Source organism: Haplochromis burtoni, unplaced genomic scaffold (assembly GCF_018398535.1).
Source record: "Haplochromis burtoni strain Fernald_Lab_line unplaced genomic scaffold, NCSU_Asbu1 Contig_420, whole genome shotgun sequence".
In the NCBI taxonomy this organism is placed as follows: domain Eukaryota; kingdom Metazoa; phylum Chordata; class Actinopteri; order Cichliformes; family Cichlidae; genus Haplochromis; species Haplochromis burtoni.
Window position 1 is genome coordinate 329,006 of NW_024582781.1, and position 13,093 is coordinate 342,098.

The 13,093-nt window shown below is 40.0% G+C and overlaps 1 protein-coding gene across 1 annotated transcript in view; it reads right to left on the reverse strand.

Annotated features, from left to right (window-relative positions):
* Positions 1–13,093, reverse strand: part of xirp2a (xin actin binding repeat containing 2a) — a 76,321-nt gene that overhangs the window by 47,834 nt on the left and 15,394 nt on the right. The gene's annotated exons all lie outside the window — the stretch shown is intronic.

Consider the following 13,093-nt stretch of genomic DNA (forward strand, 5'->3'; position numbering starts at 1 on the left):
CATACACACACAGACAGAAAAACACATGGTTACATACATATCTCAAATACAGTCAAAGTGACATTTAAGCTCCAGTTAGACTGAGGTACTGACATCTAGTCTCCACATATGCACAACTACACGGATATCTGAGTGCAACCAGACCCAACCTTGAACACAATTTAAACATTAAGCATTGACTGGAAAGTTAGTGTAAACAGCATTTGGTTGAATTTTAATGGAGCCACTCTCGCTCTAACTGCAAGTGCTTTCACAGGCTGCTATTGATAAGAGGTACACTGGTAAGCAGCATGTCCTTGGTGTACTCGTGCTTGTTTTTCCCCAGGAAGAATTTTGTCAAAACTTAGAAGTCAGCCACTGCAACATGCCTATTCAGTTGCAAATCATCCCCACGGAGAACAAGCACACCTGTGTCTGAGTGTGTGTATCCTTCTCTTTGCAAATGTGCGGGTGTGTTTTTTTTCATTTGCAAATCAAATATATCTCCCACAGCGGTTTTTCGACAGTACCTAGTTGGGCGTCGACACAGAAGGACAATAAACACTCTCAGCTCTACACACGTAAAAACCGTGTGAAACATATACACATGCATGCAAACCTGTGTCTGTCTTGCTTATTCTCATTTCACTGTGCTGAAGGTGTCAACCATAATTTCAGTACATGCAGCAAAGGACAAAACATTGTCCTCAAAAATCTCATTTAGCAAATCCCTGAAAGACATGCATGGCCATTTGCATATTTTCCTTCGGTATCACATACACAGACACACACCATGGGAATACAGGGATGCAAGCATAATCTCCCTCTTTCTGTCACTGCTGTTGTCCCTGGCTTGCTGAAGTAGCACTCACATCAAATAAAGCTCAAATCAGAAAGTGCAGCTCCCCAGTGCTTTAAGTTTGACTGCTGATTTTTATACTCAGTATGTTGTCTACAACACAATGATATTTTACTCACTGGAAGATGTACTGTGCAACTGTATGCTTTAAAGGCCACTGTGTGAAAAATGTGTGCTGGTGTGATTTGCTTACTGCTGGTTGCAGGAGTGAATGCCACTGAAGGAGCCATTAAACATTTACTTGTCTTGACTATCTGATGGGTTTGTTTACTCTTCAATAAACTGTGAATACATATGGTGAGCTGGTGAGAGCACTTAAACATACCAAAGTAAAGCATTCTCTGTCCTTTTATCTTAAATAGTGTACATGTGTAAACAACCAGCTGCGTGTCATACAGCTTCTCACACATCTGTTCTTGTTCCATCTTGTGGCTGGCGTTCGCTATTGTCTCTGGAGGCAGAATTGATGCAGCTTGACAATGGAGTCATTGTAATTTTTTAAGATTCCTCAAGGGTGTATCTCTGTCCCATGCATAATGCCTGGAGCTTATCAAGTTGAGAGGCCAGCAGCTTGCAGATAATTGTTTGTACATTCACAATGTAGCTAAACCTCTAGCTTCCACTGGTTCTGCTTCCACTGAGAGTTATCAGCTATTACAGTTATGAGCAGTGCTTAGTGTGGAAACAGCTAACAGATCATCTGCAGAGGAATGGTTTATTTGAAGAGTTTCAGTCAGGTTTCAGAGCTCAGCACAGCACAGAAAAAACTTTAGTGAAGGTTACAAATTATCTTCTTATGGCCTCTGACAGTGGACTCATCTCTGTGCTTGTCCTGCTAGACCTTAGTGCAGCGTTCGATACTGTTGACCATAATATCCTATTAGAGCGATTAGAACATGCTGTAGGTATTACAGGTACTGCACTGCAGTGGTTTGTATCATATCTATCTAATAGACTCCAATTTGTGCATGTAAATGGAGAGTCCTCTTCACACACTGAGGTTAATTATGGAGTTCCACAGGGTTCAGTGCTAGGACCAATTCTGTTTACATTATACATGCTTCCCTTAGGCAGCTATCATTAGAAGACATAGCATACATTTTCACTGCTATGCAGATGACACCCAGCTCTATCTGTCCATGAAGCCAGATACACACACCAATTAGTTAAACTGCAGGAATGTCTTAAAGACATAAAGACCTGGATGGCCGCTAACTTTCTGCTTCTTAATTCAGATAAAACTGAGGTTATTGTACTCGGCCCTGAAAATCTTAGAAATATGGTATCTAACCAGATTCTTACTCTGGATGGCATTACCTTGGCCTCCAGTAACGCTGTGAGGAACCTTGGAGTCATTTTTGACCAGGACATGTCCTTCAACGCACATATTAAACAAATATGTAAGACTGCTTTCTTCCATTTGCGCAACATCTCTAAATTAGAAATATCCTGTCTCAGAGTGACGCTGAAAAACTAGTTCATGCTTTATTACTTCCAGGCTGGACTACTGAATTCATTATTATCAGGATGTCCAAAAAACTCACTGAAAAGCCTTCAGCTAATCCAAAATGCTGCAGCAAGAGTCCTGACAGGGACTAGAAAGAGAGAGCATATTTCTCCTGTTTTGGCTTCCCTTCATTGGCTTCCTGTTAAATCCAGAATTGAATTCAAAATCCTGCTCCTCACATACAAGGTCTTAAATAATCAGGCCCCATCTTATCTTAATGACCTTGTAGTACCATATCACCCTATTAGAGCACTTCGCTCTCGCTCTGCAGGCCTACTTGTTGTTCCTAGAGTATTTAAAAGTAGAATGGGAGGAGAGCCTTCAGTTTTCAGGCCCCTCTTCTGTGGAACCAGCTTCCAGTTTGGATTCAGGAGACAGACACTATCTCTACTTTTAAGATTAGGCTTAAAACTTTCCTTTTTGCTAAAGCATATAGTTAGGGCTGGACCAGGTGACCCTGAATCCTCCCTTAGTTATGCTGCAATAGACGTAGGCTGCCGGGGGATTCCCATGATGCATTGAGTTTTTCCTTTCCAGTCACCTTTCTCACTCACTATGTATTAATAGACCTCTCTGCATTGAATCATATCTGTTATTAACCTCTGTCTCTCTTCCACAGCATGTCTTTATCCTGTCTTCCTTCTCTCACCCCAACCGGTCGCAGCAGATGGCCGCCCCTGTCATGGTCCTGGGCCATGTGGGCCCAGTATTCTTAGTTTCTTGTATTTTTGTATTTCGTTCCTTATTTAGGCCATGTTTCCTAAGTTGTCCTGTTGTGTTGTTCCTTATTTGACTTCCCCTTGTGACTTTTATCCCCTGTGTGCCCCTCTATGTATCTGTGAGCCCTCATCTCCCCTCCTTGTTTCATTCCATGTTTCCCCAGCCCACTATGCCCGCGCTCTCTCTCTCCTCCTGTTTGCACCTGTGTACTTCCTGTTTTACTTTGACAGTCTCCCGTCAGTGTTGTTTACTCCTGCCATGTCTTGTTATGTTTATCTGTGTCAGCTATGTTCCCATGTGTAGCCACTTCCCCTGATCATCCCTCTTGTGTATTTAGTCTCTGTGTTTCATGTAGTCTGTGTCGCGTCGTCTGTGTTACCACCCCCTGTGTTCCGTATCTCCAGCCATAGCTTTTCCTTAGTTTATGTCCAGTTTAGGTTTCTGCTTGAACTATTACTCTTATGCTGCCCTCACTCTGTTTTGTTCCTTTCATCAGCCAGAATAAAGGCTCGCTTTTGTTTAACTCCACTCCTGCATCCTCGCTTGTGTTCGCTCCTGGGTCCACCACACACATTTCCGCACGGTCTGCCTCCGTGACAGCCCCTCCCTGAGCCTGGCTCAGCCGGAGGTTTCTTCCTGTTAAAAGGGAGTTTTTCCTTCCCGCTGTTGCCAAAGTGCTTGCTCATAGGGGGTCATATGATTGTTGGGTTTTTCTCTGTATCTATGAGGTGCCTTGAGGCGACTTTTGTTGTGATTTGGCGCTATATAAATAAAATTGAATTGAATTGAATTGAAACATTTATCCTAATGACAGATGAGCTTTCTCTTCCTAACTACGTCAGTCAACATGTGTGATATACAGAGAGTAACGCGTTACTGTAATCCGCTTACTTTTTTCAGGTAACGAGTAAAGTAAGGGATTACTATTGCAAAAACGGTAATTAGATTACCGTTACTTTCCCGTGGGAACGCTACGTTACTAAAACCGTGATTTTTTTTGCGAGAATGTCTCATGACAGTGATGTAAGCAAGTGCGAAGTTTGTGACAACAGCTGTGTGCAGATCAACAATGGATCATAAATCGAGTGCGGGAGAGAGTATGAGTGTGCAGCGTTTAAAGCGTGGAAGTACTGACCTTACTTTGAGTTTGATTCCATAAAAAGTGACAAAAACATTAGTGTCCGTTGTGCGTGGGAAGAAAACTTCTTTTTACAGCGAAAAAACCCCTAAACTTCCAAGCAAGCTCCGAGTGCACTATGACATAATGGGAAATTCACAGAGACACTCGCGGATTCTTCCACTTACCGCTGCGGCACACCTTCACCAGGGTAAACCTCCACCTACGCCACTCCTGCTTTACAGATGAAAATAGAGCAAAAGGACCGCTGAGTCTTTGACTTTATTTATTTTCTGCTGTGTTTTACTTGCATCTATTTGAAAGAGTGAGTGTAAACACAAAAAATATTTTATTTTATGTGCTGGAATGTGCAGAAAATAGGTTTAAATGTTAAACTAATTTATTCAAGTCAGAGAATGTTGCATATAATTAAATTTTTGCTTGATGCATAAAGTTAAAAGATTAAAACTGATAAAACAAGTTAAAAAAGAGACTTTTCCATTTGATTACATTTTGTATGATGGATTATGCAGAAAAAGTAGAATTGGACTGAAAGATCTATCGCTTTATCACCTCTTCAGGTTGTAAATCATGTTTTTAAAAAGTAACTAAGTAACTAAGTAATTAATTACTTTTGAAAATAAGTAATCGGTAAAGTAACGGGATTACTTTTTTGGGGAAGTAATCAGTAATTAGTTACTGATTACTTTTTTCAAGTAACTTGACCAACACTGTATTTAACACATTAGTCATAAAAGCTTTAATGAGGAACTCCTGCCATGTCCAGTTTAATGGACATGGCAGGAGTTCCTGGTGGTGCCAGAGAGTTGGTGATCACTAAATACACCAAGTTTAACTTGCTGTTTTTCTTATATGCCATCTTCCTTTTTACCCCTCAGCTGTAAGAGGTTGGATGGGTGGGCAGCTATTGTGCACACCCAACTTTGTGAATGTGATAATTCAAGAACGAGGCGAGATAGGATTTTCAAATTGAAACAATAGGTGCATCTACTACCTACTACCAAGGTCAGAGGTCACGTTTTCTGAAAGATTTGCACACATGAAAACTTATGAAAGAAGTCATCCAAGATTTTCACATTTATACCACATGTGCATCTTTAGGCGACTGAGAAGTAGCACTGGTGACTCATAGTAATTTCAATAATACTTAATCTCACTGTAGATATTAGCAGTTAATTACTCACTGAACACTCAAGCCTTTTAATTCAGTGCAGATTTTTTTCATGAACACATTTGATATGTTTTTAAATCAAGATTTCTCAGCTGGTTAAAAGCCATTTGTTGTACATAGTATTATGACTAATATCATAACACTAATCATAATTGCAAGACTGTCATTTTTTATGATTTATCAAAAAAACATGTTACACATATTGAACATTAAAAATATAACGAAATGTATTTTGAAGTCAGTCTAAATGTAGCCTGCAGACAGTCTGTGATCTGAGCATTTTATGTTGAAACCTGCTCACAAATTGAGATTCAGTCATTATGCTGTCAACATTACCAAAAGTACGGAGTCTGAAATTTAGAGTCTGACTCTCTGCATACTTTCCACTGAAAATCATCTAAATCAGTCTCAGTGGGTCGACCACTGGACCAACCACCCAAAATTATCATAGACTGTGTAATGGTGCAGCGAACTGTATTTGATTCAAGTCCACTTGCATATCAGGATGGATCCAACATGGAAAAGGATAACAGAGATTCTTTATTTAAAATAGCTCATCCTCCCAAAATTATGCTGAAATTTTTCAAATCTATAAAAGCTGAGGCCTTTCTTTTAACATTTGACTTTAGTGATAAAACATTACATTCATTAAATACTTGGAAAGCCATTCTGCATTTTTTAGTTCAGTAACTACCAATAGCAGTAACTCAGTAAAAGTGGGTTCTCCTTCCTGCCCTCCTATTTAAGATAAATATCAAGGTCTGTCACATGTTCATATTCCTAGATCCACTGGATTCAAACGGAGTGTTTGCTCTTTACTTACCTGTTGCCATGGTGAATCCTAGTATTGGACTCTGATGGAGATGGCTTTCTTTCCTTACTCATGTATCTGCTTGAACTAACCCTGATCACCTTTTTGGAATTGAAAAGTCAGTTGTTGACCTCAGAGTTAATTAACTCTTTTAAACAGAATATTGATTACAGCCAAGCTGATATGGTCTTTGACTTGGCCTGTCCAAAACCTTCTGTTTTTCCCCCCTGAAAAAGTTATTTGTTGAGTGTGTTTTCATTCTTTGCTGTATGATCAAGTTGTTCTCAAATATTTTGAATGTACTTCTCTTTAATGTAGCAGAAGACAGAAGACAAAATGATTGCATTAGGCTTCTGTATTCATTCTGCTAAGACAGTCATAAATTACATCATCAATAAAAATGATTTAGTCTGTTCCAAAACGGTGAATGGACTGGTTCTTATATAGTACTCTTCTACTCTATCTGACCAGTCAAAGCACTTTATACAACTTGTCTCATTCATCCATTCACACTCATTCATGCAAACACTTTTTTTGCTTTCTCTATGAAATGCTTTCTGTCGAACATTCATACTTTAGATAGACGCATTAGAGAGCAACTTGGGATTTGTATCTTGCCCTGCAGACTGGAGCAGCCAGTTATGTTCAGTTCAGCTTTATGTATATAATGCCAAATCACAACAATGTTACACTTTTTATTGTACCCTATAATAATAGAGAGAAAACCAAGCACTTGGGCACAGTAACTCTCTTTTAACAGAAAGAAACCTCCAGTAGAACTAGGCTCGCTGAGGGCCGCCATCAGCCATGACCAGTTGGGGGTGAGGAGAAGGAGACATGACAAAAGACACTGTGGAAAAATGACATTCCTTTAAACAGTGGAATGTGATTTTTCCACCCTTCCTCATTGGAGGTCGTTCATGATGTTATGGATTATTGTTTTGGGGTCTGCTTTACTTTTCATCATTAGTCTGTCAGCATTATTCCTTGGTTTGTTGAACCTGAATAGGTCCCTGGCTTATTGCTAAGTTTGTTGGATCCTTTTAATCTCTCTGTTTTGATTTTGCATGGACTCTTGTTTGTATGAGCTTCCCACCAACTCAACAAAAGTGCATTTTAAGTTTATTCTGTCAGTAATGTGTCGATTGCATGTTGTTTCTGATAACATCCTATGGTCTGAACTCCAGACATATACATAATAAATATGAAATTATTTAATGTTTTTTCTTCACTGTACAAAACTGGTAAAGTCTCATAAAAGTGCAATATAAATTGTGATCATATATTTGTTTTCTTTGGGTGCTATCAAGATTTATAGGAAAAGGAACACATTTGTTAGCTATAGGAAATTGAATGAACTCTAAAATTTTGACCTCAGGAATTATCAATCAATCAATCAATCTTTATTTATAAAGCACTTTTCATACAGAAAAAATGTAGCACAAAGTGCTTTACATAGTTAAAAGCAGCCCACCCCACCCTCCAACTCACTCCCCACACTCTCAATACACATATATCCCCCACCCCCACCCACACACACATACACACACGCGCACACTTAAAGAGTAAAAATTGGGCTGGGCTCGCATGAGCCAAGTGAGGAAACATTATAACAGAGAGCCGTCTGCACCGGGAGCCGGTCACAGACCGCAGCCTCCGGGCTGGGCACACAGCCGGAGGGAGGCAAAGGAGCCCCCCAACCAGGCTGAGAGGACCCCAGAGACCCAGCAGCCACGGTCAATAACAGCCCCGGTGCAGAGAGCGCCCTCCGAGGAAACACTGGAGATATGACGCAATACGATGTATACAGGGTAAAATGATAAAATAAATAAGAACAGGATACAATATAAATATAAATGGTAAATGGCCTGTATTTATATAGCGCTTTACTAGTCCCTAAGGACCCCAAAGCGCTTTACATATCCAGTCATCCACCCATTCACAACACTGGTGATGGCAAGCTACATTGTAGCCACAGCCACCCTGGGGCGCACTGACAGAGGCGAGGCTGCCGGACACTGGCGCCACCGGGCCCTCTGACCACCACCAGTAGGCAACGGGTGAAGTATCTTGCCCAAGGACACAACGACCGAGACTGTCCAAAGCACGGAGATGACGGCAACCTCGATATACAAGGGTAAGATAACCTAATGAGCCAGCGATCTATAATATAAATATAAATAGAATAAGAAGATTAAAAAATGAATAAGAATAAAATCAAAAATATTAGGTAAATCCTAAATTAATAATAGAATAACAGGATAGAATAAATAAGCATAAAATAAATAAACGCTAAGTAAAAGCTAAATTAAAAAGGTGGGTCTTGAGCCTGTTCTTAAAAACATGTACGTTCTCTGCGGCCCTGAGCTCCTCCGGCAGGCTGTTCCACAGACGAGGACCATACCACTGAAAAGCTGCCTCTCCGTGAGTATGTGTCCTGACTTTAGGGACAATCAAAAGGCCAGTACCAGAGGACCTCAGGGTCCGCGAGGGTTCGTATGGTAAAAGCAGATCTGAGAGATAAGAAGGCCCAAGACCATTAAGACATTTAACCCTTGTATGGTGTTCGGGTCTGTGAGACCCGTGTTCAGTTTTTTTCAAAAGAAAAATTAAACAATTAATTATTTTTTCACGTGTAAATGTGTTGTGTCTTTCCACTCACTCCACTTGATTATAACTGATTTATTTATAACATTTTATATAAAAGAAAAACGAGAAGCACATTAATTCATAAATGTGATCTAACAAAGGTAAAGGGAAAAAATTAACCATGTTTGCTGTTCATATGTCTTGTAATTGGGATGAAGTAAACATCTGTTGAGTAATTTAACATAAAATTGTTTGATAGTGTTAATTTGGAAAGCCAAAACTCTAGCGGGTCCACCAGACCCATGAACACTGGCTGAGTAACAAAAATACGAACACCACACAAGGGTTTAAAAACCAATAAAAGAACTTTAAAATCGATCCTGAAACACACGGGGAGCCAGTGCAGCGATTCTAAAACCGGTGTAATGTGGGCCCGCCCTCTGGTCTTCGTCAGCACACGAGCTGCCGAGTTTTGCAAGAGGAATTAGAAGTGAGGACTGCTGTTATCCATTTTCTTAAATACAATAACATGATGAACAGTAGCGGTGCTATAGCACAATGTCTCATGCAACTTTAACCAAGTGCTATGTAGCTTTAAGTCCCCACCATAAGTTCCCTTTGGCACAGGCTGCTATACATGAAGGAGGAAGAGGGAATAATGATAGCAGTTATATTAGGTGGGGGAGCCTCTCTGGGCATCTGACAGAGTGATAGAGTTAATAAGGGACAGGGCCTGGTGAAATCTGTCGAAATGTGGTCGGCCAGCCTGTCGCAAGAGATAATCCCTGTAGGAAAAAAAAAAATCAGTGGATCCTCTTAAGAGTCTCAGCTAATGAAATCAGTGCTTGCCATCTGGGACCATTTCACATGTGACAGATGCTGACAAAGGGGACAGTCAGACCTGTGATGGTGAAACCATGGCAACTGGAAACACTAACACTGTGTAACCTTGCACCTTTACAGCAGTGCCTATTAGAGGGAGACACCACCTGAGCATAGAGCATGTGGGGAAACTGTGAGTTCATCATCACACATGTAAGGACTCTTTACATTTTTCACTGATTCCTTCACATCTGCTGTTGACATTTATGTCCTCTAACAAGAAGTGCTCATATGATTTTAATGATGTGTCAAGACACATAGAGTCTCTTTAGATAGCTGTCCACCTCGCTCTCTTCAACAGCTATCCTCTGCCTGTCTCCATTCGATGGCATACCTTCTGTGAAAATCAACCCTTTCAAAAAGTCAGTTAAGACTGGAGTCTAAAGGTTTTACTTTTCACATCCCTGGAGAGACAGCATGGGTGTAGGGTATTGTCTCAGCTGTACCCCAGTAACAAACTGATATCATTTCAGCTTGGATGGAGTCTTAAACTGAATCACGTGGGTTTTTATGTTTTCACAAAGGTCAGCTCTCCACTCCAATTTGGATTTCAACTAGGGTTTGGCTGGAGATAATTGGGCATGAACCAAGGATTAAATTAAGTTCTTGTTGAACTGTAAAACTATATCTAATGCACCATCTCCTCTATATAAAGAAATATTGTCCCTAATTGCTTAAGTTGCTAAGTCGCTTCTTTCACACCAAAAAGTCTTTTAACAAACCGCTCGAAGGTTCTATACCTTGAATCATCATTTTTGTGATAAAACTTAAACACAGTTTGACTCTTAAGAAAGACCATCTGAAAACAAGCTTTATCACCCTGCATTACAACCCTGTCCACACACACATTGCATATGGAGACTTGAACACATTGCAAGGGAGTAGTGGGTATCCTTTCACAGTTATTGTTCCCATGTAATGTTGTGATTGTGTGCTATTTTAACTCAAATCATTATCTTTTTCTAAGCCTAACCAAATGTGAACACAAGGTTAAACTAGTGCAGCTGTGAAGGAAAACCAAAACATCCACGCAGGACAGTCTTTTCCTTTCAAACAGTATTTGCTCTTTGCTTCTTATTTAGTGCCATCCAAAAGTGTTGAAACAGCAAAGCCAGTTTGTTTGTGCTGCTGACTATCCCCAATGTTTTTGAAATATCTCTGATGGATTTCCCCCCTTTGCTTAGCTTTAGAATGGTAAGCTTTCGTCCTAAAAACAGTTCTCTGGTCTTCATTTTGGATGCTTAATGACTAAACAGTAAGTTATATTTGACACACCTGGGTAAAAAGAAACACCTTTGATGCAAAATGTGTAGTTTTGCGTAGACATGAATAGCACAGAACAAATCTGAAAATAAGGAGTACCCTCCTGAGAACATAACCAAGATGGTGGAGGTGTAGTTGAACCTCAATCCAATGTGTTTACTTTTTACCGTTTTCAGAGTGTTTTACTAGCTTTTAGACGTGCCAAATGATCTGAATGTATATAATGGTATTGGCAAATTTGAATTTTCCATTCTCTTAATGAAAGTGAAAAAAGTAAAGATGACACAGGAAAAACATGCTTAACAATGTTATGAGTGTTGATGTTGCACACTACACTTACTCTGTTAGCAACACTTGTCTGAAATACCACAAAGACAACAAGCAGCTGATAAAAGAAGAGTCACCAAACCATAAATGAGTAATCCACGAGCTGTTGTGAGAGTAAACATATACTGTCACATTATCCAAGAAATAACTAGGATTTCTGTAATATTTTAAACAGCGTATGCTGAAAATATTTCCTGATTTGAGACATTATTGTGCAAAATGTTTATCTTGTCCTGTTACAAGTAATAGTGGTTGATACAGTTTTCTCAAATCACCGTGGTTACGGTGTGCTGAAAACATCACTTTGCCAAAACTAAGAGCTGCTCTGCGCCTCTCCTGCGCCTGACTATCTCAGAAATTGCTCCAAGTGCTTTTGCTGGAGTTGGTGAAGCTACAGCAGCAGTTCAGATCGATCAGGTCAGCTAGTTCGATATCAAATGTAACACATTGGAAAAGAGAGGTCATCTACCTAAACAGAACGTACTCCTTAAACTCCTTTAAATGTCTTGTTTTTGTGCTGCTCGCTGTTCGTTTCTGTCTCCCTCTTCGCTTTTGTTCTCTTCTTTTCTCAGCCCGCTTTCCCTATACTGTCCTACCTGTCATTTTTATTCACTGTTATTCTGCTTTCTTTTCTTTCTTCTTCCCTTCTTGGGTTGTGACAGCTCTCTGGACTGCCTGAGCTGAGTATGTCAGCAGCTTACTAGTTATCTCAATTGCAACGAGGTCAGTGGTGGTCAGGGTTGTGCTACAACAGCTGGGACCAGTGCTTCCAAGATCTATAAGCTTCCATCTCAGCAAGTATAAGGTGAGTCTCTGTGCCCTCCCCTAACTCTGCATGTGTTTCATGTCCTCTAGGTTTTAAATGAAACAGAATAGCTCATTTAAAACTTACAAAGTGCTGTACTTGTGCCTGGTTTATAGCGAGTCGGTTTAGGGGCCTGCCAAGAAAACAAGCCAGTCACACATGACTCACTGTTTGGGTACTTCAATTTATATTACAAGATTTCTTTGACGGCAAATGGTACACACATGAGTGAATCTGTGCACAAAGACATGTGCACTGTATTTACACCTACCATTCAGCCACATGCACGCTTGCTCTAATGCTCCGTACTGAGTGTTTCTGGCCGTGAAAGCTGCCTTATGGGTTCGCTGGCATAACATACAAGTGGCCGCTCTCAAACATGACTCACAAGGCTCAACAACAGAAAACAAATCACTGGTCAAGACTAAGCCAATCAGTTGCTTTGGACGTGTTTTTCTAAACATACATGAGCTTCTCCAACAAGTAAAAGCATTGATCCAGAGGTCGTTGCAGTCATTTCAAATTCTAAGGGAAAAGCTTTATAAAGCTGTCTCAATGGATATTTTGAAGCCTGGATTTGGGGGGTTGTTTTGCAGTTGCTGAAATGTGTGGAACTTACAGCTGAAGTTCAGTCTTCAGTTTAATTTTGTTCAATTTTTAGCTGTGTTACAGTTTATGGCTGGTTCACACAAGCAAAATCAACAGGACCACAAGTGAAGTAAACACTAAAAAACATTGGTGATGATATTCCTTTATGCCAGTGAGGTTAAAAAATAAAGTGAGCTATAATTTACTTTATGCAATTAAAAAAGAGTGCCTATTCAGTAAAAAAAGGGTAAAGCCTGCTGTTCCCTGGTGTGTTGTTGCAGCAGACCCAAATAAGAAGTAACAGGCACCACTAGACATTTGTGGGAAAGAACCCAAGCCAAGCACCAGCTATGAATATATGTTTTCCATATAAACATATATGGAAAGATATCTATCTATCTATCTATCTATCTATCTATCTATCTATCTATCTATCTATCTATATATATATATA